The sequence below is a fragment of the Symphalangus syndactylus genome, chromosome 23 (genome assembly GCF_028878055.3).
Source record: "Symphalangus syndactylus isolate Jambi chromosome 23, NHGRI_mSymSyn1-v2.1_pri, whole genome shotgun sequence".
NCBI classification, from domain to species: domain Eukaryota; kingdom Metazoa; phylum Chordata; class Mammalia; order Primates; family Hylobatidae; genus Symphalangus; species Symphalangus syndactylus.
This window is the reverse complement of record NC_072445.2, coordinates 19,121,346-19,143,705: the sequence shown is the minus strand read 5'-3', so window position 1 is coordinate 19,143,705 and position 22,360 is coordinate 19,121,346. Positions and strand designations below refer to the sequence as shown.

Below are 22,360 nucleotides of genomic sequence, written 5' to 3'. Positions count from 1 at the left end.
TTAACGCATGAGAGTTTAGTAGATATTGTTATATATGCACTTTTTGTCCTGTGTGAGGCCTATCAAATTCTAGCAGGAGAAAGATAGTGAAATCATGTGCTTTCAAGTTTGTATATTCATTATCCACATGAATTTTTTTCTAAAACGAAAATATATCCTCTTTGGAGCAAATATTGCTTTGTTGTAAAAATTTAAAAAACAGTGATAACTGGGGCACATTTGATAATTGGTACACATTTGATAACAGTGTGTTTCATTAGAAATAGCTTACTACACGTGGTGAAGAGATACTGATTTAGAAAAGTCAATGCAAATAAAGCTCTTGATTATAAATTTGTACCATGCTTTTAATCAGAAGTTGAAAACCACAGATTTATTTTTATTTTTATTTTTTGCTTTTTAAAGATCCATAAAATTTTATCCTCTTTGGGGACATGTTAGTATTTGCTGTTTTGAAGTAAGCAACAAGTTTAGGTATACTGTATAAATCACGTACTTTAATGCCACGGAAATGAAATAGAGTTTTGATCTTGAAATCAATTTCAAAGGAAAAAAATTGTTGGTATCTTGCTTCTCCATTGCTTTGTAGTAAATAAAATGTGTCAGAATTGGTTGAACTTTTGAAAATACCAAGGTATTTGTGTTTAAATGCTACGTGTGTCTTCATTGTAACCATTTGAGTAATTTTTTATTTTCTTAACTAATGATCATATTTTAATACATTAGTTTTACTTTATCAATATTGTGCTCATTTCTATGCATTTTTTAAAGGATTGTTTTAGACTTATTTGCTGCTAACTCTATTATTTGCTGCTAATTAATTGAAAAACAAAGGAGAAAATGGTTTGATGCAGGAATTTTTAAACTGTAGAAGTCCTAATTTGGCTTAAAATGTTCTAATTATGAGGTTTTACGAAGGAAGTTTTTAATTTATTGTTTCATCTTGGTATGTGTTTCTTATTTTACTTTTTTTTTGACAATTTTTCTTTTTTTTTGGATTTGATATATAGCTGTTTAAGCTTACATGGGATCTATTTGGCCTTATATTGATTACTTTTGTTAGTAAAATATGTATAGTTTCATCTGTTAAATTATGGTGACTGTGCAATATTCCATTTCCTAGTTTAATGGGGTATATGTTTATGTACACAACTGCATGCACATTGGTCTGATTGTGTATGTATACAAGGCGTTGTTTTGTAGTACTTTTTGTAATGAGAGTATTTTTCTCAGTTTATTTTAATTAGATCAGGTAAAAACCCAAACTAGCACCATTTCTCTGATTGTTTGAACAACTTCATTTGATTAGTTTTAGCAGCTGTCTAAATGTGAGATTATGTGGAAATTGGATGCCAGAAAAGAAAATGCTAAGTCAATCTCTCTCCCTCCCTCTCCTTATCTCTCTCCCTCTCCCTATCTCTCTCCCTCTACCTGTCTCCCCCATTCCCCCTCTTTCCCTTTCTTTCTCCTTCAGGCTTTTTTGGTTTCTCTTCCTTTTTTCCCTCATTGCTATACAGCCTCAAAGTAGATTCTTAAGTTCTAGTAGGGGATATTGACATTAATCCTCACTAATGAGTACTCGGTAGATTTGGAGCTCTTAACATTCATTACAAATTGTTATATTCTAATATGTAATGCCTCAGTTGTTAGATAGTATTGGCATCTGATTATAGAGACTTAATTTCTTTTAGCTGTTTTTAATTGTTTCTTGAATCTTTTATGCTAATTTAATACATTGTTCACATAGTATTAACACTTTAATTATGAGGATTACTTTGTTTTTCTTCTTTGATTATTCTTCGAAGCACAGAATGATCCATACTTGTTTAATGTAGCTGTATAAGTAATTGATGTTTCTTGTAATTATTAGAACAATTCATCTTCAAATGCTGTCATTTTTGTAATAATAAAAAAAGGCGAGAACTTGCAGAAAATATGGGAAACATGCTCATATGACAGCTGAGGATGTGGCTAGACTAAAGCAGGAAACTACTACCCACAATGCAATGTTACATACACTACCACTTAATAAAATTTATATCAAACATGCTACTGACAAAACCAAAGAAAAATAATATCCCAGCTATGCTATTTAACGTATCTAGGGAGAAGTGAAAGTAATCTTTTTAGAACCTTTGTACTTAGAGAATATAGTAAATGAAACTGCAGGACATTATTGTATACATTGGAGCACTGCTGTAACTTTGTGCTATGGAACATGGCTGTAGGTAAAACTGTCCTATAATGAGAATCTTTTGTATAATAGCTTTCTTGGAAAAGGTACAAAAGGAAAATCTCCTCTCTTTCAATTGAACTCTTTTAGTATTAAACAGGATTAGAGGATATTATCACTTGGAAAAATAAGTTAAATTTTGAGATATTCATTGTCATTATCTAAACTTTTAATATAGTCATGTATATTTCGTTACAATTTGTTTTAAGATGTCTTTTATTGCCAAGTTGGGGGTGGGACTTGAATTGTCCACTGAGGCATATTTCTTTTTCAAGTAATTGTTTTTCTTGCTCTTTATTTATGTTAATGGCTTGCTCCATCAGTCTACGTGCTTTACTGTAGGGAGGTTATTCTAAAGCAAAAATGTGAACTGCTTTTATAATGTGGTTGAAAAACATGTTAAGGCATCATCTAAAAAAATCGGGTTTTAATATATTTAAGGTTTCCGTTTATAAATCTTAATCCACTGTGCTCTTAGCTGTCAGACTTCAGCAATTTTGATGAATTTAGTAACTTAATAATTTAGATGAATTTTGAGGTTTATAAAGGAGGTTGTTGAAGGTTTAAATAAGGGAACATAATAGAGTTTTTGAATGGATAACTAATGTATACAAGTTTAGTTAGAGGAAGAATAGAAAAGACTATAAGTTAGTGTTACTTATGAAGGATTCCCCTCTGAGCATTCCAGTATATAAATTGTCAGTGTTTTGTTTCACAACCAACACGGTAATTGTCATCTCGTCATTTAAACATGAATATCATCGTATGTCTGTCTGTGTCTCTATTAAGGATGATTTGCTTAATTGTTTGAAGTTTTTTCGCCTTTAGAAACTGCTTATCAATAACAGCTGTAGCCCTGTGGCTTTTCTCCATGGACTCATGGTGGTCTTTGGAACAACGTTCTTCAACTTTGACAGGTGAGACAGAGGCTCTCCAGTGCCACTGCTTTTGGATGAATCTAACTGTGGTTGGAGAAAGTGCATCTTGCCAAAATATATGGGCGAGACCACACACAGCCTTTAAAATAGTTATTGTAGGCTTATTTTTAGGAATACATGTCTTGACAGTTCTTTTATTTGCATGCCAGTTTCATTACTGTGTATAGATTTTTCATTGGTTTCAGTAAAGGCAATTGCAGATTTAGGTCTCTATTTGTTAGGCCTTGTGTATAACTTATGCTGAAAAATACCTTGAGTTCAAGCATAATTAATAATATAGAAAATATATTGAAAATGAAGCGCTAGAATACTGATCTTTTTGTTTTTATATATTTGACAGTATTCCCTTTGGAAATCTCAATTTCTCAGAAAGCATAGCAGTGAAAACTTGCACTAATTTTACTTTTAAGATTAAGGAAGTCAGGAGAGAAATGTTAAAATATTCATATATTTTAATTATATTAATATTAGAAAATTATAGAAGTATGCATTTTTATAATATTGGTATAATAAAGCATTGTTTAAAATGTAGGTTTTACACTTTAATAGAAGCTTGAAAGCATTGAAACTAATTCCTGAAGAAGTCTGTTTCTTAATGCATAGGCATAATATACATGTTATCCAGTCTTTTTATGGGATGATTAAAACTTTATTCAGCTTAATGAACTCTAAAATTGTTTGAATATGTTTAAAAATAAGTATTTCTAGTTTTCTAAAACTAGCTTTTTTAGTGACCAGTAGAGATCACTCTAGACTTTTATAAAATGTTAATTGTTTCTTTTTATAAAATGCTGCATTGGATAATTATTCATGATTCTTATTAAGTTATTAGTGATAACAATATTAAAACTTCTTGGGAACTGGGAGGTCACAAGACTTTTTACTTGATTAATGAATGTTTCTTAGGTATTTATTTATAATATGTTTTAACCATCTAAGGTGAGATTACAATTTTTTTCTAGCTTCATAGGGAAAACAGATTCTGTAGAAATAGTTGGAAAATCAGTTTTTCCCCATTGTTATCACAATATCCTTCCATTGCTGAATGATTCTGGCAGGTAAGTAGTGGGAAATTGTGTTCCTATCGCTTTTCAAGAGAACAAGTTTATGGATAGAAGAGAGAATGTATTATATACAAATAGATTGTTTAGAGAAAGATCTGGTGCTTACCTGTCAGAAATCAACATGTATGTGAAACTTGATTGGTTGCTAGATTGAAAGTAGAGCTACATAGGTCACTTTTAGGATATTTGAGAAAAGTTGGAATATGGACTGGATAGCGACGATACTATGGAATATGTATTAAGTTAGATGTGATAATGCTATCGTGTTTTTATAGTACAATATCCATAGTCTTAAAAGAGATATGAGCTGAACTAATAAAATTTAATTACATTCATAAAATAAATACATTTGTAAAATAAATGTGTCAAAATGTTAATTGGTGAATATAAGTAAAGGATATATAGGCATTTTTCACCTTAAACAGTGAATTCTGAAAGGTAAGCCATTTTATGTTTAAGTGATACAGAAATTTGATTTCAAATGGAAGTCAGATACTTGAGGAAAATTCACTTGTATAAATAAATTTAAAAAAATGAGTGAATATGAATAGCTTGGGCTATACAGCAATTTTAGATTTTAGTTTATAGTTTTATTCTTTAAATTTTATTCACAGTAAAACAATGGCTAGTTTTCACAGTTTATTTATATATGGCAAATATAAATTGAAGATGGTAAAATATTTTTGAAAATCCTAACTTTAAGAATTATGAGTTTGTATTATGGTAACTCAAGGCTACAAGTTTTTAGAGGATCAAAACAAGCATCTGTTATTGGTATGTCATTTGTGTATTCTTAGCTGTATGCTTCTGGAATATATATATAAAAGCCTTAAAAAGTTTATTTACATTAAATACTATTATATTGTACTACTATTACTAAATTGTTTATACTACTAAAACTGTACTAATACTACTAAATTGTTTATACTACTACATTACACTTTACAAGCAATATTTTAATGATCAGAAGACTACATCTCTATGTACAAAGTATTAATTTTGAATTTGTGTTATACTAGTTGATGCCCTACCAGGAATTGACACACTTTTTCTTAAAGGAGGTAGTAAATATTTTTGGCTTTGTGGGCCATAGGATTTCTGTTAACTACTTAACTCTGCCATTGCCATCTGAAAGCAGATGATAAATAAACAAATGAGTATGGCTGAATTCCAGTAAAACTTTATTTACAAAAACAGGAAGTTGTGGCCAGGCATGGTGGTTCACACCTATAATCCCAGCATTTTGGGAGGCTGAGGTGGGAGGATCACTTGGCCCCAGGAGTTCAAGACCCAGCCTGGGCAACATGGCGAGACCCTATGTCTACCAGAAAAAAAAAAAAAAGGAAAAGAAAAATTAGCCAGGCATGGTGATGTACACTTGTGGTCCTAGCTATTAGGGAGGCTGAGGTGAGAGGATCACCTGAGCCCAGGAGGTACAGGCTGCAGTGAGCTGTGTTCTTGCCACTGCACTACAGCCTGGGCGACAGAGCAAAGCCCTGTCTCAAAAAACAAAAACAAAAAACCTGGGAAGCTGTCATAGTGGTTTGTCCACTCCTCTTATAGAACAGGCAAGAATGACTTGTAATAATGAAGATCATGTTTCTTATTTATATATTATAATAGAATTCTTGAAGTATTTGGAATTTTTAAAATAATATTGTTAACGTGAAAGATCGCGTCTATGGTATGTAATAACCATCTCTTGAATTGAGTCATGCAAGTTCATCTTGATCATATAACCATTATATTGTGTCACCCTAAAGTCCTTTTAGGATGAGGTTGGAATCCAAATTATCTTGATTAGAGTCCATCAATAAATTGTCTTAAATCTCAATATTTAATTTACTTTTCATTATTACTAATAAGATGTTAAGATTTATGTACTTATTATCCACAGAAATGTTCTCTCTTTTAGAGTTCACTAGGTTTAATGCCCAAGCATGAAATATTTTAGCAGAAATCTTAGTTAACGACTATGATCAAGTATTTTCCCTCTGTTTTATCCATATTTGAATTTCATTCTGAGTGGAAAAAGTAACTAGTTATATTTGATATTACTGTGTATTTTCAGAAACAGTCATTGCATCTTCCATTGGACATAATATCCAAAGTAAATTCATTTTCTGAGGATTTACCTACATTAGGTAGACCTTGAGTATTATTCGATGATAATGGTTACTAAGTAAGAAAAGTAATATTTTATGTATTTTTATTGGTAAATAAAAATTGAGCTTGTATTCTGATCTGAATTTCAGATCTTTAGCCTGTTAACACTTAAGGTTTTATATAAATGGGATGGCTTTAAGTAACAGCTTACGGTTCAAATTATTGTGTACTTTATTTTGTCCATGATCATTTTAAGCAATTCTAATTATTAGATATATCGGTAAGAATATGTCTCAAGTAATTTTGTTATGGAGGAGGAATCTTTCTGCCTGCTTCCTCCTGCCTTAGAAACTCTGGTGATTGCCTGTTTGCCCTCGTTTATGATAAAGTTCCAAAGTGATTGTTTGTACCTCCCATATTTAATTATAAGACACATCATAAGATGCATAATTATAAGACACATATTTAATTATAAAACACATAAATCATTGTAAGCAGTAAGAAAGATAGCTTGTCTGAGAGGGAACCACACACACATACAAACCCAAAAAGCATCATCAAGGGTCATTTAATGTGAGGGCAGATTGCCCTGTCTGCCTCAGTACATTTTAAAGGATATCAGCATAGGAATTTAATGAACTAATTGGCAAGAGGAACATTTTTTTAAACATACTTTTTTATGAAAGACTGGGAAATATTTAATATTTATGTAGGGAAGATTTTCATCCAAAATTAATAAATTAAAAATAGTTTTGACATTTAAAGTTATATAATGATCATGTAGTAGGAAAATCTCTGAGAAATAAAATCTTGACTAATAATAAATGGTTAATATAGATTTACTTTATTTATTTCACTATCTCTTGGTACTATTTTAAATCTCTAGGATTCCTGTCATTTTTAGTTATAAATTCATGTTCTTTGAAAATTGAGAAATCCTAAAGACTGCATATTTTTGAAATAATTTATGGATTATTCAATACAATTGGTTGGTATATACTCTAGCATTGCTATTTAGTTATTTACTGCATGAAATATTTATAAAGTTGATTAGTGATAATGTCTTAAATTAATAGACTTTATTTTTCAGTTCAGTTTTAAATTTACAGACAAATTGAACACAAAGTACAGAGAATTCCCATAAGCTCCCACCTTCCTGCCACTGCCAACAGCTCTCAGTTTACTCTTACTAATATCTTGCATTGGTGGTCTACACTTAATTACAATTGATGAACCAATATTGATACGTTATAGTTAACTAAAGTCCATAGTTTACATTAGGATTTATTCTTTATGTTGTACTATTTCGTAGGTTTTGCCAAATGTATAATGTCCTGTCTCCAAAATTACGGTGTCATCCAGATTAGTTTCACTGCCCTAAATATCCTCTGTGCACCTCCTATCCATCTCTCTCCACAATCCCTGTTAATAACTATTTTTTTCTTCCCTTTCTTTTTACTGATATATATATATATAATAGTGGTTAAATACATATAACATAAATTTACTATCTTAACCATTGTGACAACGGATCTTTTTACTCTGTCTATAGTATTGCCTTTTCCAGTATGTCATGTAGTTGGAATCGACTCCCAATCCTGCGAGTCCTTTTCATAATGGTGTTAATCTATTCCTGAGGGTGAGGCTCTCATCACCTGAAAAACCTCCCATTTTAAAAATTGTGTTACTTGTTTTTTGCGTTCCTTGTGTATTTTAGATATTAACCCCTTTGCAGATGTATGGTTTGCAAATATATTTTCTCATTATGTATGCTTGTTTCTTTACTCTGTTGATTGTTTTCTTTGCTCTGTAGAAGTGTTTTAGTTTATTGTAATCCCATTTGCCTATTTTTGCTTTTGTTGCCAGTTCTTTTGGGGTCATATCCAAAACATTATTATCCAAACCAATTTCATAGAGCTTTTCCCGTCTGTTTTCTTCTAGCAGCCTTGCAATTTCATGTCTTATGTTTGCGTTTAATGCAGTTTGAGTTGATTTTTGTGTATGTTGTTAGATAAGGATCTAATTTTATTCTTCTGCACGTAGCTAACCAGTTTACCCAGCACTATTTATTTATTTATTTATTTTTGAGATGGAGTCTTGCTCTGTCACCCAGGCTGGAGTGCAGTGGCGCAATCTCGGCTCACTGCAAGCTCTGCCTCCCAGGTTCACGCCATTCTCCTGCCTCAGCCTCCCAAGTAGCTGGGACTACAGGTGCCTGCCACTATGCCCGACTAATTTTTTTGTATTTTTAGTAGAGACGGGGTTTCACTGTGTTAGCCAGGATGGTCTCGATCTCCTGACCTCGTGATCCGCCCGCCTCGGCCTCCCAAAGTGCTGGGATTACAGGCGTGAGCCACTGCGCCTGGCCCCAGCACCATTTATTGAAGAGACTATCCTTCCCTCATTTTGTGTTCTTGGCATCTTTATTGAAAATCAGTTGACAGTAAATGTATGGATTTACTTCTGGATTTGCTGTTCTGTTCTGTTTGTGTGTGTGCTTTTATGCCCGTACCATGCTGTTTTGATTACTGTAGCTTGATAGTAGATTTTCAAATTAGGTAATGTGAAGCCTCTGGATTTGTTCTTTTTGCTCAAGACTGTTTTGGCTATTTGGGGTCATTTGTGGTTCCATATGAATTTTAGGATTGTTTTTTCTATTTCTGTGAAAAGTGTCATTAGATAAAGATTGCATTCAGTCTTTAGGTCACTTTTGGTAGTCTGGACATTTTGACAATATTCTTTTTTTTTTTTGGAGACAGAGTCTTCCTCTGTTACCCAGGCTGAAGTGCAAGTGGTGTGATCTCAGCTCACTGCAACCTCTACCTCCCAGGCTCAAGTGATCCTCCCACCTCAGCCTCCTGAGTAGCTGGAACTATCCGTGCATGCCAAGATGCCTGGCTAATTTTTGTATTTTTTGTAGAGATGGGATCTTGCCATGTTGCCCAGGCTGGTTTCGAACTTCTGAGCTCAAGTGATCCGCCCACCTTGGCCCCTAAAGTTCTGAGATTACAGGTTCCATATGGCATGAGCCACTGTGCCTGGCCTTAACAATATTCTTTCAATACACAAAGTTAGAATATCTTTCCATTTAATTGTGTCTTCTTCCATTTCTTTCCTCAGTGTTCATACAGGCATGAGCCACTGCGCCTGGTTTTAACAATACTCTTTCAATCCATAAAGTTAGGATATCTTTCCATTTAATTGTGTCTTCTATTTCTTTCATCAGTGTTTTGTAGTTTTCACAATATAGTGTACAGGCTGTACTTCTTTGGTCAAATTTATTTCTAAGTATTTACCTTTTTTTGGTAGCTATTGTTAATGAGATTTTTTAAAATTTCTTTTTTGAATAGTATGGAAATGACACTGATTTTCGCGTGTTAATTTTGTGTCCTGCAGAATTACTGAATTTGTTTATTTGTTCTAACAGTTTATGCCAGAGTCTTTAGGTTTTACTCCATGAAATATCATGTTGTCTGCAAACAGAGATGATAAAACTTTTTCCTTTGGATGCCTATTATTTCTTTCTCTTATCTAATTTTGCTTGATACAGTATTTTTTTTTTTTTTTGCTTTTCATAGGAGTTATGTAGTATTTACAGCTTTCAACATAGACATCCCCCTGATTCATCTTTATTTTTTATTTTTTTTAATTTTATTTTTCTGTAAGTTATTGGGGTACAGGTGGTATTTGGTTACATGAGTAAGTTCTTTAGTGGAGATTTGTGAGAACCTGGTGCACCCATCACCCGAGCAGTATACACTGCACCATATTTGTTGTCTTTTATCCCTCACTTCACTCCCACTCTTCTCCCCAAGTCTCCAAAGTCCATTGAATCATTGTTATGCCTTTGTGTCCTCATAGCTTAGCTCCCACATATCAGTGAGAACATACGATGTTTGGTTTTCCATTCCTGAGTTACTTCACTTGGAATAATAGTCTCTAATCTCATCTAGGTCATTGCAAATGCTGTTAATTCATTCCTTTTTATGGTTGAGTAGTATTCCATCTATCTATCTATCTATCTATCTATCTATCTAATCTATCTAATCTATCTATCTATCTATCTACCTATCTATCTAGAGTTTCTTTATCCACTCATTGATTGACAGGCATTTGGGTTGGTTCCATGATTTTGCTATTGTGAATTGTGCTGCTATAAACATGCGTGTGCAAGTGTCTTTTTAGAATAATGACTTCTTTTCCTCAGGGTAGATACCCAGTAATGAGATTGCTAGATCAAATGGTAGTTCTACTTTTAGTTCTTCAAGGAGTCTCCACGCTGTTTTCCATAGCAGCTGTACTAGTTTACATTCCTACCAGCAGTGTAGAAGTGTTCCCTGTTCACCACATCCATGCCAACATCTACTGTGTTTTGATTCTTTGATTATGGCCATTCTTACAGGAGTAAGGTGGTATCGCATTGTGGTTTTGATTTGCATTTCCCTGATCATTAGTGATGTTGAGCATTTTTTCATGCGTTTGTTGGCCATTTGTATATCTTCTTTTGAGAGTTGTCTATTCATGTCCTTAGCCCACTTTTTGATGGTATTGATTGTTTTTTCTTGTTGATTTGAGTTTGTTGTAGATTCTAGATATTAGTCCTTTGTCAGATATATAGATTGTGAAGATTTTCTCCAACTCTGTGGGTTGTCTGTTTACTTTGCTGACTGTTCCTTTTGCCGTGCAAAAGCCCTTTAATTAGGTCACAGCTATTTATTTTTGTTTTTATTGCAATTGCTTTTGGGTTTTTGGTCATGAAATCCTTGTTTAAGGCAATGTCTAGAAGGGTTTTTCCAGTGTTAACTTCTAGAATTTTTAGTTTCAGGACTTAGATTTAAGTCCTTAATCCATCTTGAGTTGATTTTTGTATAAGGTGAAAGATGAGGATTGAGTTTCATTCTCCTCCATGTGGCTAGCCTAGTATCCGAGCACCATTTGTTGAAAAGGGAGTCCTTTCCCCACTTTATGTTTTTGTTTGTTTTGTCAAAGATCAGTTGGCTATAAGTATTTGGATTTATTTCTGAGTTCTCAGTTCCATTGGTCTATATGCCTATTTTTATACCAGTACCATGCTGTTTTGGTGACTATGGCCTCATAGTATATTTTGAAATCAGGTAATATGATGCCTCCAGATTTGTTCTTTTTGCTTAGCCTTGCTTTGGCTATGCAGGCTCTTTTTTGGTTCCATATGAATTTTAGAACTGTTTTTTCTAACTGTGGAGAATGGTGGTGCTATTTTGATGGGGATTGCTTTGAATTTGTAGATGGCTTTTGGCAGTATGATGATTTTCACAATATTGATTCTGGCCATCCATGAGCATGGGATGTGTTTCCATTTGTTTGTGTTGTCTATGATTTCTTTTAGCAGTATTTTGTAGTTTTCCTTGTAGAGGTCTTTCGACTCCTTTGTTAGCTATATTCCTAAGTATTTTATTATTTTTGCAGCTATTTTAAAAGGGGTTGCGTTATTGATTTCTCAGCTTGATTGCTGTTGGTATATAGAAGAGCTACTGATTTGTGTACTTTAATCTTGTATCCGGAAACTTTACTGAATTCTTTTATCAATTCTATGAGCTTTCTGGAGAAGTACTTAGGGTTTTCAAGGTAAACGATCATATTGTCAGCAAACAACAACAGTCTGACTTCCTCTTTATGGATGTGGATGCCCTTTATCTCTTTCTCTTGTCAGATTGTTCTGGCTAAGACTTCCAGTATTATGTTGAAGAGGAGTGGTGAGAATGGGCATTCTTGTCTTGTTCCCATTCTCAGGGGTAATGCTTTCAAGTTTTCCCCATTCAGTATTATGTTGGCTGTGGGTTTGTCATAGATGGCTTTTATTACATTAAGGTATGTCCATTGTATGCTGATTTTGCTGAGGGTTTTGATCATAAAGGGATGCTGGATTTTGTCGAATGCTTTTTCTGTATCTATTGAGATGATCATGTGATTTTTGTTTTAAATTCTGTTTATGTGGTGAAATGTATTTATTGGCTTGCGTATGTTAAACCATCCCTGCATGCCTGGTATGAAACCCACTTGATCATGGTGGATTATCTTTTTGATGTGTTACTGGATTTGGTTAGCTAGTATTTTGTTAAGGATTTTAGTATCTATGTTTATCAAGGATATTGGTCTGTAGTTTTCTTTTTTGGTTATGTCCTTTCCTGGTTTTGTTATTAGGGTGATGCTGGCTTCATAGAATGGATTAGTGAGGGTTCCCTCTTTCTCTATCTTGTGGAATAGTGTCAAAAGGATTGGTACCAGTTCTTCTTTGAATGTCTGGTAGAATTCTGCTGTGAATCCGTCTGGTCCTGGACTTTTTTTTTTTTGATAATTTTTAAATTACCATTTCAATCTCGCTGCTTGTTATTGGTCTGTTCAAGCTATCTAATTCTTCCTTATTTAAGCTAGCAGGGTTGTATTTTCCAGGAATTGATCCATCTGTTCTAGGTTTTCTAGTTTATGTGCATAAAGGTGTTCATAGTAGTCTCAAATGATCTTTTGTATTTCAGTAGTGTCAGTTGTAGTATCTCCTGTTTCATTTCTTAGTGAGGTTATTTGGATTTTCTCTCTTTTCTTGGTTAATCTTGCAAATGGTCTATCAAACTTATATATCTTTTCAGATAAACATCTTTTTGTTTGATGTATCTTTTATACTGTATTTTTTGTTTGTTTGTTTCAACTTTGTTTAGTTCTGCTGTGCTCTTGTTTTTTTTCTTCTACTGGGTTTGGTTTTGGTTTTGGTTTGTTCTTGTTTCCGTAGTTCCCTGAGGCATGACTTTAGATTGTCTGTTTGTGCTCTTTCAACCTTTTTGATGTAGGCGTTTAGGGCTATGAACTTTCCTCTTAGCATTGCCTTTGCTGTGTCCCAGAGGTTTTGATAAGTTGCGTCATTATTGTCATTCAGTTCGAAGAATTTTTTTTTTTTTTTTTTTTTTTTTTTTTTGAGACGGAGTCTCGCTCTTTCACCCAGGCTGGAGTGTAGTGGCGCGATCTCGGCTCACTGCAAGCTCCGCCTCCCGGGTTCACGCCATTCTCCTGCCTCAGCCTCTCCGAGTAGCTGGGACTACAGGCGTCCGCCACCACACCCGGCTAATTTTTTGTATTTTTAGTAGAGACGGGGTTTCACCTTGGTCTCGATCTCCTGACCTCGTAATCCGCCCGCCTCGGCCTCCCAAAGTGCTGGGATTACAAGCGTGAGCCACCGCGCCCGGCCCGAAGAATTTTTTAATTTTCATTTTGATTTCATTTTTGATCCAGTGCTCATTCAAGAGCAGGTTATTTAATTTCCATGTATTTGCATGGTTTTGAGGGTTCCTTTTGGAGTTGATTTCCAGTTTTATTCCACTGTGGTCTGAGAAAGTGCTTGATATCATTTCAATTTTCTTAAATTTATTGAGGCTCTTTATGAGGCCTATCATATGGTCTATCTTGGTGAAAGTTCCATGGCAGTTGAATAGAATGTGTATTCTGCAGTTGTTGGATGAAGTGTTCTGTATATATCTGCTCAAAGTCTGTTTGTTCTAAGGTATAGTTTAAATTTATTGTTTCTTTGTTGACTGTCTAGTTGACCTGTCTAGTGCTGTCAGTGGAGTATTGAAGTCCCCCCCCGACCCATTATTGTGTTGCTGTCTATCTCATTCTTAGGTCTGTTAGTAATTGTTTTATAAATTTGGGAGCTCCAGTATTAGGTGCATATATGTTTAGGATTGTGATATTTTCCTGTTGGACAAGGCCTTTTGTCATTATATAATGTCCCTTTTTGTCTTTTTTTTTTTTTTTGAGACAGAGTCTCACTCTGTCGTCCGGGCTGGATTGCAGTGGCACGATCTCAGCTCACTGCAAGCTCCTCCTCCTGGGTTCATGCCATTCTCCTGCCTCAGCCTCCCGAGTAGCTGGGACTACAGGCACCCGCCACCATGCCTGGCTAATTTTTTTTTATTTTTTAGTGGAGATGGGGTTTCACTATGTTAGCCAGGGCCAGTATGGTCTCGATCTCTTGACCTCGTGATCCGCACACCTTGGCCTCCCAAAGTGCTAGATTACAGGTGTCAGCCATCACACCCGGCCTTTTGTCTTTTTTAACTGTTGTTGCTTTAAGGTTTCTTTAGTCTGATATAAGAATTGCTACTCCTGCTAGCTTTTGGTGTCCATTTGCATGAAATGCTCTTTACTACCCTTTTACTTTAAGTTTATGTGAGTCCTTATGTGTTAGGTGAATCTCCTGAAGGCAGCAGATAATTGGTTGGTGAGTTCTTACCTATTCAGCAATTCTGTATGTTATAAGTGGAGCATTTAGGCCATTTACATTCCATGTTAGTATCGAAATGTGAGGTACCCTTGCATTCATCATGTTCTTTGTTACCTTTATACTTTGTTTTTTTTGTTTGTTTTTGCTTTTTAACTTGTATTTTTGTTTTGTAGGTCACGTGTGCTTTATGCTTTAAAGAGGTTCTGTTTTGATGTGTTTCCAGGATTTGTTTCAACATTTAGAGCTCCTTTTAGCAGTTCTGTTAGTGGTTGCTTGGTAATGGTGAATTCTCGCAGCATTTGTCTAAAAATGACTGTATCTTTCCTTCATATATGATGTTTAGTTTCGCTGGAGACAAAATTCTTGGCTGAAGATTGTTTTGTTTGAGGAGGTTGAGGATAGGGCCCCAATCCCTTCTAGCTTGTAGGGTTTCTGCTCAGAAATCTGCTGTTAATCTGATAGGTTTTCCTTTATAGGTTACCTGGTGCTTCTGTCTAACAGCTCTTATGATATTTTCCTTTGTCTTAACTTTGGATAACCTGATGACAGTGTGCCTAGACATTGATCTTTTTGCGATGAATTTCCTAGGTTTTCTTTGTGTCTAGGTCTCTAGCAAGGCCGGGGAAGTTTTCCTTGATTATTCCCCCAGATATGTTTTCTAAGCTTTTAGAATTGTCTTCTTCCTCAGGAACACTGATTATTCTTAGGTCTGTTAGTAATTGTGCATTCTCCACAGAGTATTCTTAGGTTTGGTTGTTTAACATAATCCCAGACTTCTTGGAGGGTTTGTTCATATTATTCTGTTTTCTTTTTCTTTGCTGGACTGGGTTAGTTCGAAGACCTTGTCTTTGAGCTCTCAATTTCTTCTACTTGTTCCATTCTGTTGCTGAGACTTTCCAGAGCATTTTGCATTTCTAAAAGCGTGTCCAAAGTTTCCTGAATTTTTGATTGTTTTTTCTTTGTGCTATCTGTTTTGTTGAATATTGATCCCTTCACTTCTTATATCACTTTTTGGAGTTCCTTGCATTGGGCTTTGCCTTTCTCTGGTCCCTCCCTGTTTAGCTTAATAACTAACTTCCTGAATTCTTTTTCAGGTAAGTGAGGGATTTCTTCTTGGTTTGGATCCATTGCTGGTGAACTAGTGTGATTTTGTGGGGGTGTTGGTGAACCCTGTTTTGTCATATTACCAAGGTTGATTTCCTGGTTCTTTCCTATTTCGGTAGGCTCTGTCAGAGGGAAGGTCTAGGGTTGAAGGCTGTTGTTCAGATATTTTTGTCCCACAGGAGATTCCCTTGATGTAGTACTCGCCCCCTTTTCCTGTGGTTATGGCTTCCTGTGAGCCAAACTGCATGATTGTTTTCTCTCTTCTGGGTCTAGCCACCCAGTGAGTCTACCCAGCTCTTGGCTGGTGCTGAGGGTTTCTGTGCAGAGTCCTTCTGATGTGAACCATCTCTGGGTCTCTCAGTGGTGGATACCAGTGCCTGTTCCGGTGGAGGTGGTGGAGGGTGCAATGGGGTGCAACGGACTCCATGAGGGTTCTTAGCTTTGGTTGTTTAATGCTCTATTTTTGTGCTGGTTGACCTCCTGCCAGGAGGTGGCGCTTTCCAGAACGCATCAGCTGTAGTAGTGTGGAGAGGGAGCAGCAGTGGGTGGGGCCCTAGAACTCCCAGGATTGTATGTCCTTTGTCTTTGGCTACCAGGTTTCCTAGGGAAATCCCATCAGGTGGGGATAGGGCTAGGTGTGTCTGAGTTCAGACTCTACTTGGGCCGGTCTTGCTGTGGCTACTGTGGGGGATGGGGTGAGATTCCCAGGTCACTGGAGTTGTGTACCTAGGAAGATTATGGGTGCCTCTGCTGAGTCATGCAGGTTGTCAGGGATGTGAGGAAAAGCGGCAATCACAGGCCTCATTCAGCTCCCAAGCAAACTGAAAGGCTGGTGTCATTCCCACTGTGCTGCCCACAACAGCCCCAAGTCTGTTTCCAGGTGGAGGGCATGCTTGAAAACTTACCAGAGGCTTTCCACTTCCCAGAGTATTTGAGGTGTCTCCCAGGTCCTGCAGGAGCAGTCCGCTTTCTTCAGAGGTTCTGTGGGTCCTCTCAGGATTGCTGGTTTGTTCCTGCAGTCGATCAGGAGCTAAAATTCACAATCTGGTACACTATTCTTGGTGGACATTTTTTCCTCATCCTTTTCATCACTTTGACTATATTATCCCATTCTCTCCTGGTCTGTAAGGTGTCTACTGAGAAAACTGCTGTTAGCCTTATTTGAATTCTGTTATATGTGATTTCTTTCTTTTCTCTTGTTGGTTTCAGGATCTTTTCTTTATGTTTGATTTCTAACAGTTTGGTTATAATATACCTTTGTCTATTCTTGTTTGGATTAACTCTGTTGGGAGATTTTTCCCCTGCCTATATGTTGATATTTATGTCTTCTTCAGATTTGGGACATTTTCTGCTATTTATTTAAATAAGATATCTATCACTTTTTCTCTTTCTTCTTCTTGAACTCCTGTAACCCAAATATTTGCTGTTTTGATGCTGTCTCATATATTTTATAAGCTTTCTTCAGTTTTATAGTTTTATTCTCTTTTGACTATATATTTTTAACTAACTTGTCCTTAAGATCACAGATCTTCTGCTTGATCAGTTCTGATATTGTTGATATTCTGTTAAATTTTTAATTTCATTTCATTGTGTTTTTCGGCTTTGGAATTTGTTTCTTTTTATAATTTCAATCTATTAATTTTTTCATTTTGGTCATTTATTTTCTTGAAGTTCACTGAGCTCACTTAAAATGATTATTCTGATTTCTTTCTCAGGCAGTTTATCTCCATTTCTTTGTGGTCAGGCACTGGGAGATTGTATTCTTTTTTTTTTTTTTCCAAATATTTAGACATCTATTTTTAAAAGACATAAACACTCACAGTGTTATCATAATCATTTCTCCATTTGTTTTTCTTTTTATTCAAAATGACTAGCTTATATGCATATTTTAAAGTAGCTGAATAACTCAGGAAAAACAAAAATTTGCATAACCAAATTGTGCACTTTTTTTTTCAAATATTTAGACATTTTATTTTTAAAAGGCATAAACACAGTGTTATAATTTCTCCATTTATTTTTCTTTTTATTCAAAATGATTAGCTAGCTTATATGCATGTTTTAAAGTAAGCTGAATAGCTCAGGAAAAACAAAAATTTGCATAAGAAACCGAATTGTGCACCTTTTTTTTTTAAATTCAGAATTTTCATTCTTTTTTTTTTTTTTACTTTTTTTAATTTATTTTTTTATTATACTTTAAGTTCTAGGGTGCATGTGCACAACGTGCAGGTTTGTTACATATGTTTACATGTGCCATGTTGGTGTACTGCACCCATTAACTCGTTATTTACATTAGTTATATCTCCTCATGCTTTCCCTCCTCCCTCCCCCCACCCCACGACAGGAGCTCTTGTAGGACAGGCCTGGTGGTGACAAAATCTCTCAGCATTTGCTTCTCTGTAAAGTATTTTATTTCTCCTTCACTTATGAAGCTTAGTTTGGCTGGATATGAAATTCTGGGTTGAAAATTCTTTTCTATGAAATGTTGAATATTGACCTCCACTCTCTTCTGGCTTGTGGTTTCTGCCGAGAGATCAGCTGTTAGTCTGATGGTCTTCCCTTTGTGGGTAACTTTCTCTCTGGCTGCCCTTAACGGTTTTTCCTTCGTGTCAACTTTGGTGAATCTGACAATTACATGTCTTGGAATTGCTCTTCTCGAGGAGTATCTTTGTGGCGTTCTCTGTATTTCCTGAATTTGAATGTTGGCCTGCCTGGCTAGATTGGGGAAGTTCTCCTGGATAATATCCTGCAGAGTGTTTTCCAACTTGGTTCCATTCTCCCCGTCACTTTCAGGTACACCAATCAGATGTAGGTTTGGTCTTTTCACATAGTCCCAAATTTCTTGGAGGCTTTGCTTTTATTTCTTTTTATTCTTTTTTCTCTACACTTCTCTTCTCACTTCATTCCATTCATTTGATCTTCCATCGCTGATACCCTTTCTTCCAGTTGATCGAATCGGCTACTGAAGCTTGTGCATTCGTCACGTAGTTCTCGTGCCATGGTTTTCAGCTCCATCAGGTCCTTTAAGGACTTCTCTGCATTGGTTATTCTAGTTAGCCATTCGTCTAATCTTATTTCAAGGTTTGCAATGGGTTCGAACTTCTTCCTTTAGCTTGGAGAAGTTTGATCGTCTGAAGCCTTCTTCTCTCAACTTGTCATTCTCCATCCAGCTTTGTTCCGTTCCTTGTGAGGGGCTGTGTTCCTTTGGAGCAGGAGAGGCATTCTGACTTTTAGAATTCACAGTTTTTCTGCTCTGTTTTTTCCCCATCTTTGTGGTTTTATCTGCCTTTGGTCTTTGATGATGGTGATGTACAGATGGGGTTTTGGTGTGGATGTCCTTTCTGTTTGTTAGTTTTCCTTTTAACGGTCAGGACCCTCAGCTGCAGGTCTGTTGGAGTTTGCTGGAGGTCCACTCCAGACCCTGTTTGCCTGGGTATCAGCAGTGGAGGCTGCAGAACAGCGAATACTGCGAACAGCAAATGTTGCTGTCTCATCGTTCCTCTGGAGGTTTCGTCTCAGAGGGGTACCCGGCCGTGTGAGGTGTCAGTCTGCCCCTACTGGGGGGTGCCTCCCAGTTAGGCTACTCGGGTGTCAGGGACCCACTTGAGGAGGTAGTCTGTCCGTTCTCAGATCTCCAGCTGCGTGCTGGGAGAACCCCTACTCTCTTCAAAGCTGTCAGACAAGGACATTTAAGTCTGCAGAGATTTCTGCTGCCTATTGTTTGGCTATGCCCTGCCCGCAGAGGTGGAGTCTACAGAGGCAGGCAGGCATCCTTGAGCTGTGGTGGGCTCCACACAGTTCGAGCTTCCTGGCTGCTTTGTTTACATACTCAAGCCTCAGCAATGGCGGGCGCTCCTCCCCCAGCCTCAGTGCCACCTTGCAGTTTGATCTCAGCTGTGCTAGCAATGAGTGAGGCTTTGCGGGCGTGGGACCCTCCGAGCCAGGCGCAGGATATAATCTCCTGTGTGCCATTTGCTAAGACCATTGGAAAAGCGCAGTGTTAGGGTGGGAGTGACCCGATTTTCCAGCTTTGCTTGTCCATGAAAGGGAATTCCCTGACCCTTTGCACTTGCAGGGTTAGGCGATGCCTCGCCCTGCTTTGGCTCACGCTCGGTGCGCTGCACCCACTGTCCTGCACCCACTGTCTGACAAGCCTCAGTGAGATGAACCCAGTACCTCAGTTGGAAATGCAGAAATCACTCGTCTTCTGTGTCACTCACGCTGGGAGCTGTAGACTGGAGCTGTTCTATTTGGTCATCTTGGAACCGCCCGATTGTATTCTTTTGGTGGTGTTTTGTCTCCTTGGTTTTTCATGGTTCTTGTTGCATTACGTTGATGTCTGAGCATTTGGTGGAGTAGTCACCCCTTGCAGACTTTTTGGGCTAGTTTTTCTGTGGAAAGACCTTCACCTTATGAGGGCACTTGTTGGTTAGGGTACAACAGTTCTGGCACCAGTGAGGGTTCAAGCTGGGTAATCCGTGTAGCTCTGCCAGCCGAGGTTGATTTTAGACCAGTATTGGAGGGATGCTCAGTGGCTAATCGTGTGAATCCTCAGTGGCTAATACTGATGTCTGTGGTGGCAGCAAGGGTTGTTGGGGTCTTTGGTGACAATGGCTGCTAAGGTCCTTGTGATCTCTTTTACTCCTAACAGGGAAGTTGTGGCTGAGCATAGATTCATTTTGGTACTGGGTATGGCTTGTGGACTTGCTTGAAATAGCAGTGGTACCAGTTTGTGATGTGCGTTGCCTGTGATGTGGCCTTGGAGTTGAGAACTGAAGCCTGGGTACTTGTGGAGGGAGTATGTCTCTGGCATCTGGTTCCATAATGGCACTGATATGTATGGTGTAGGCACCTCACCTGCCATGTTGGCAACAGTATGTGATACCTGGAGGCTTGTGAACACATCAGTGGATATGAGAATTGGGATTACAGGTATATGCAGAATTAGAGAGGCTCCTAGGTGGAGGTGGGGCCTAGCTCTGTGTGATAGCTGGTTTGGTACCTGGAGTACAGGCATGAGCAGTGAGGGCTTGGCTTTTAGCCCAGGGAATATGAAGTTGCTCACTAAGGTGATGGCTCGGATATCTGAAATGTGGGCCCAGTGCAGCCACATTGCCTGGGCTTGGAGTGGGTTATGTGTAGAATGACTGCAGTTCTGGGGTTGGGGCAGGTGTGGAGTTGGGAAAGATAGTGGCTTCTACTCTGTTGTGTTGGTGATGTCACTTCCATTATTGGATTTTTAAGGCAAGGAGTGACGTGATGTTTGGTTTTGAATCATCTGATAGCAGTGTGGTATATAGTATATATTAGAAGGGACCAGAAGGATTTTGTAGTGAAAAATGCTGAGGGCTTGAATGAACTAAAACCACATAAAGAAAGGGAACTCTGAAAACTGGTTGAAAATTAGTTTTGTGGCACGTAATTTAATTTATAAACAAACAAGTTGGCAGAAGGAACATTTTGTCAAATGTTACTAGAATAATCTAGCTGGATTTATGTAGATATATTTGTGAAAAGACTTTTGTAACTTCTTGAAAATTTCAAAACATGACAATTCAGTCATTTTATATGTGTCATAACACTGAATCATAAAATGCAGTAGGTATAGCAGAAGCAATAAATATTGTAGTTATATTGGAGTTGGTATGAAAAGACCATGATATTATGTAATACAGGTGGTGAGATGAAACGAGTTATGTTCCAGTAATATGGAAACCATTCATTTAGATTTAGAGCTAAAAGCCGATGTTTTTCATTTGAGGTAGTTCAGGGAGTCTAATAGCTTAGATTTAAAAGTTCTACAAACTATAGTTAGCCATGTCGTTTTTCTTTGAAAAGCAAACTAATAAGCAAATATAAAAGCATGAAGAAAATGCCTATTCCTCTGTGATTCCTATTGGATACATTATGTATTCAAAAAGAAGATCAGGCCATGGTGTTCTTGAGTTGGGTTTCTGTAATCAACTGTTTGTAAAAATAAATGTTTCAGACTGTTGATTTCTTCTATTTGTGTTCTTTTAGTGCTTAAGTGGGTTTTCATTTTAAGTACATTATTAACTGATGACGGCCATTGGTGCTTAAAAAGAATCTAGGTATAATGGCATTGTGCGTTTTCTAAGATATTTTTGGCATTCTTACCCATTAAAATGGTTACGTTGCTAGGATAAGCAACTGGAAAAAAATCATTGAAGCCATTGTTTTCTATTCGTATTTTTGGTTTTGTTTTGAATACTACTTCTTTTATTTTCTCACCCTGTATTCCTAATAACTTCTTCCTCTTTGACCTTTCTTTTTAGGAAAAAAAAATTAACAGAAACTTTCTGAGGTCTGTTTGTATAGCTTTGAAATAACTTCTGCTAACAGTCTGTTTAGTTTTAGAAAATGATACTAGCCTTGTAGAGCAGTAGAATACTAAGTGGTATCATTAATGCCAAACATAACGATAAAATAGTGGAAAAATTTATTACATATTTAGTTTTTTGGATGGTTTCATTGAGGTGTGTCTTTAAGCATAATTATCAAAGTGATTTTTCCTTTAAATTAAGTAACATTCCTCACTCTGCTAAATTGATTTTCAAAATTGGACCTCTTTAATTTGGATGGATGGGTAGAGATTAGTAACTTTTATCTGTAATATTTTCCTGTATAAAGCAGTTTTAAATGTCTT

The 22,360-nt window shown here is 36.5% G+C and overlaps 1 protein-coding gene across 10 annotated transcripts in view; it reads left to right on the top strand.

Annotated features, from left to right (window-relative positions):
• The window catches only part of SUPT3H (SPT3 homolog, SAGA and STAGA complex component), a 562,387-nt gene that overhangs the window by 51,497 nt on the left and 488,530 nt on the right, over positions 1 to 22,360 (top strand). The gene's annotated exons all lie outside the window — the stretch shown is intronic.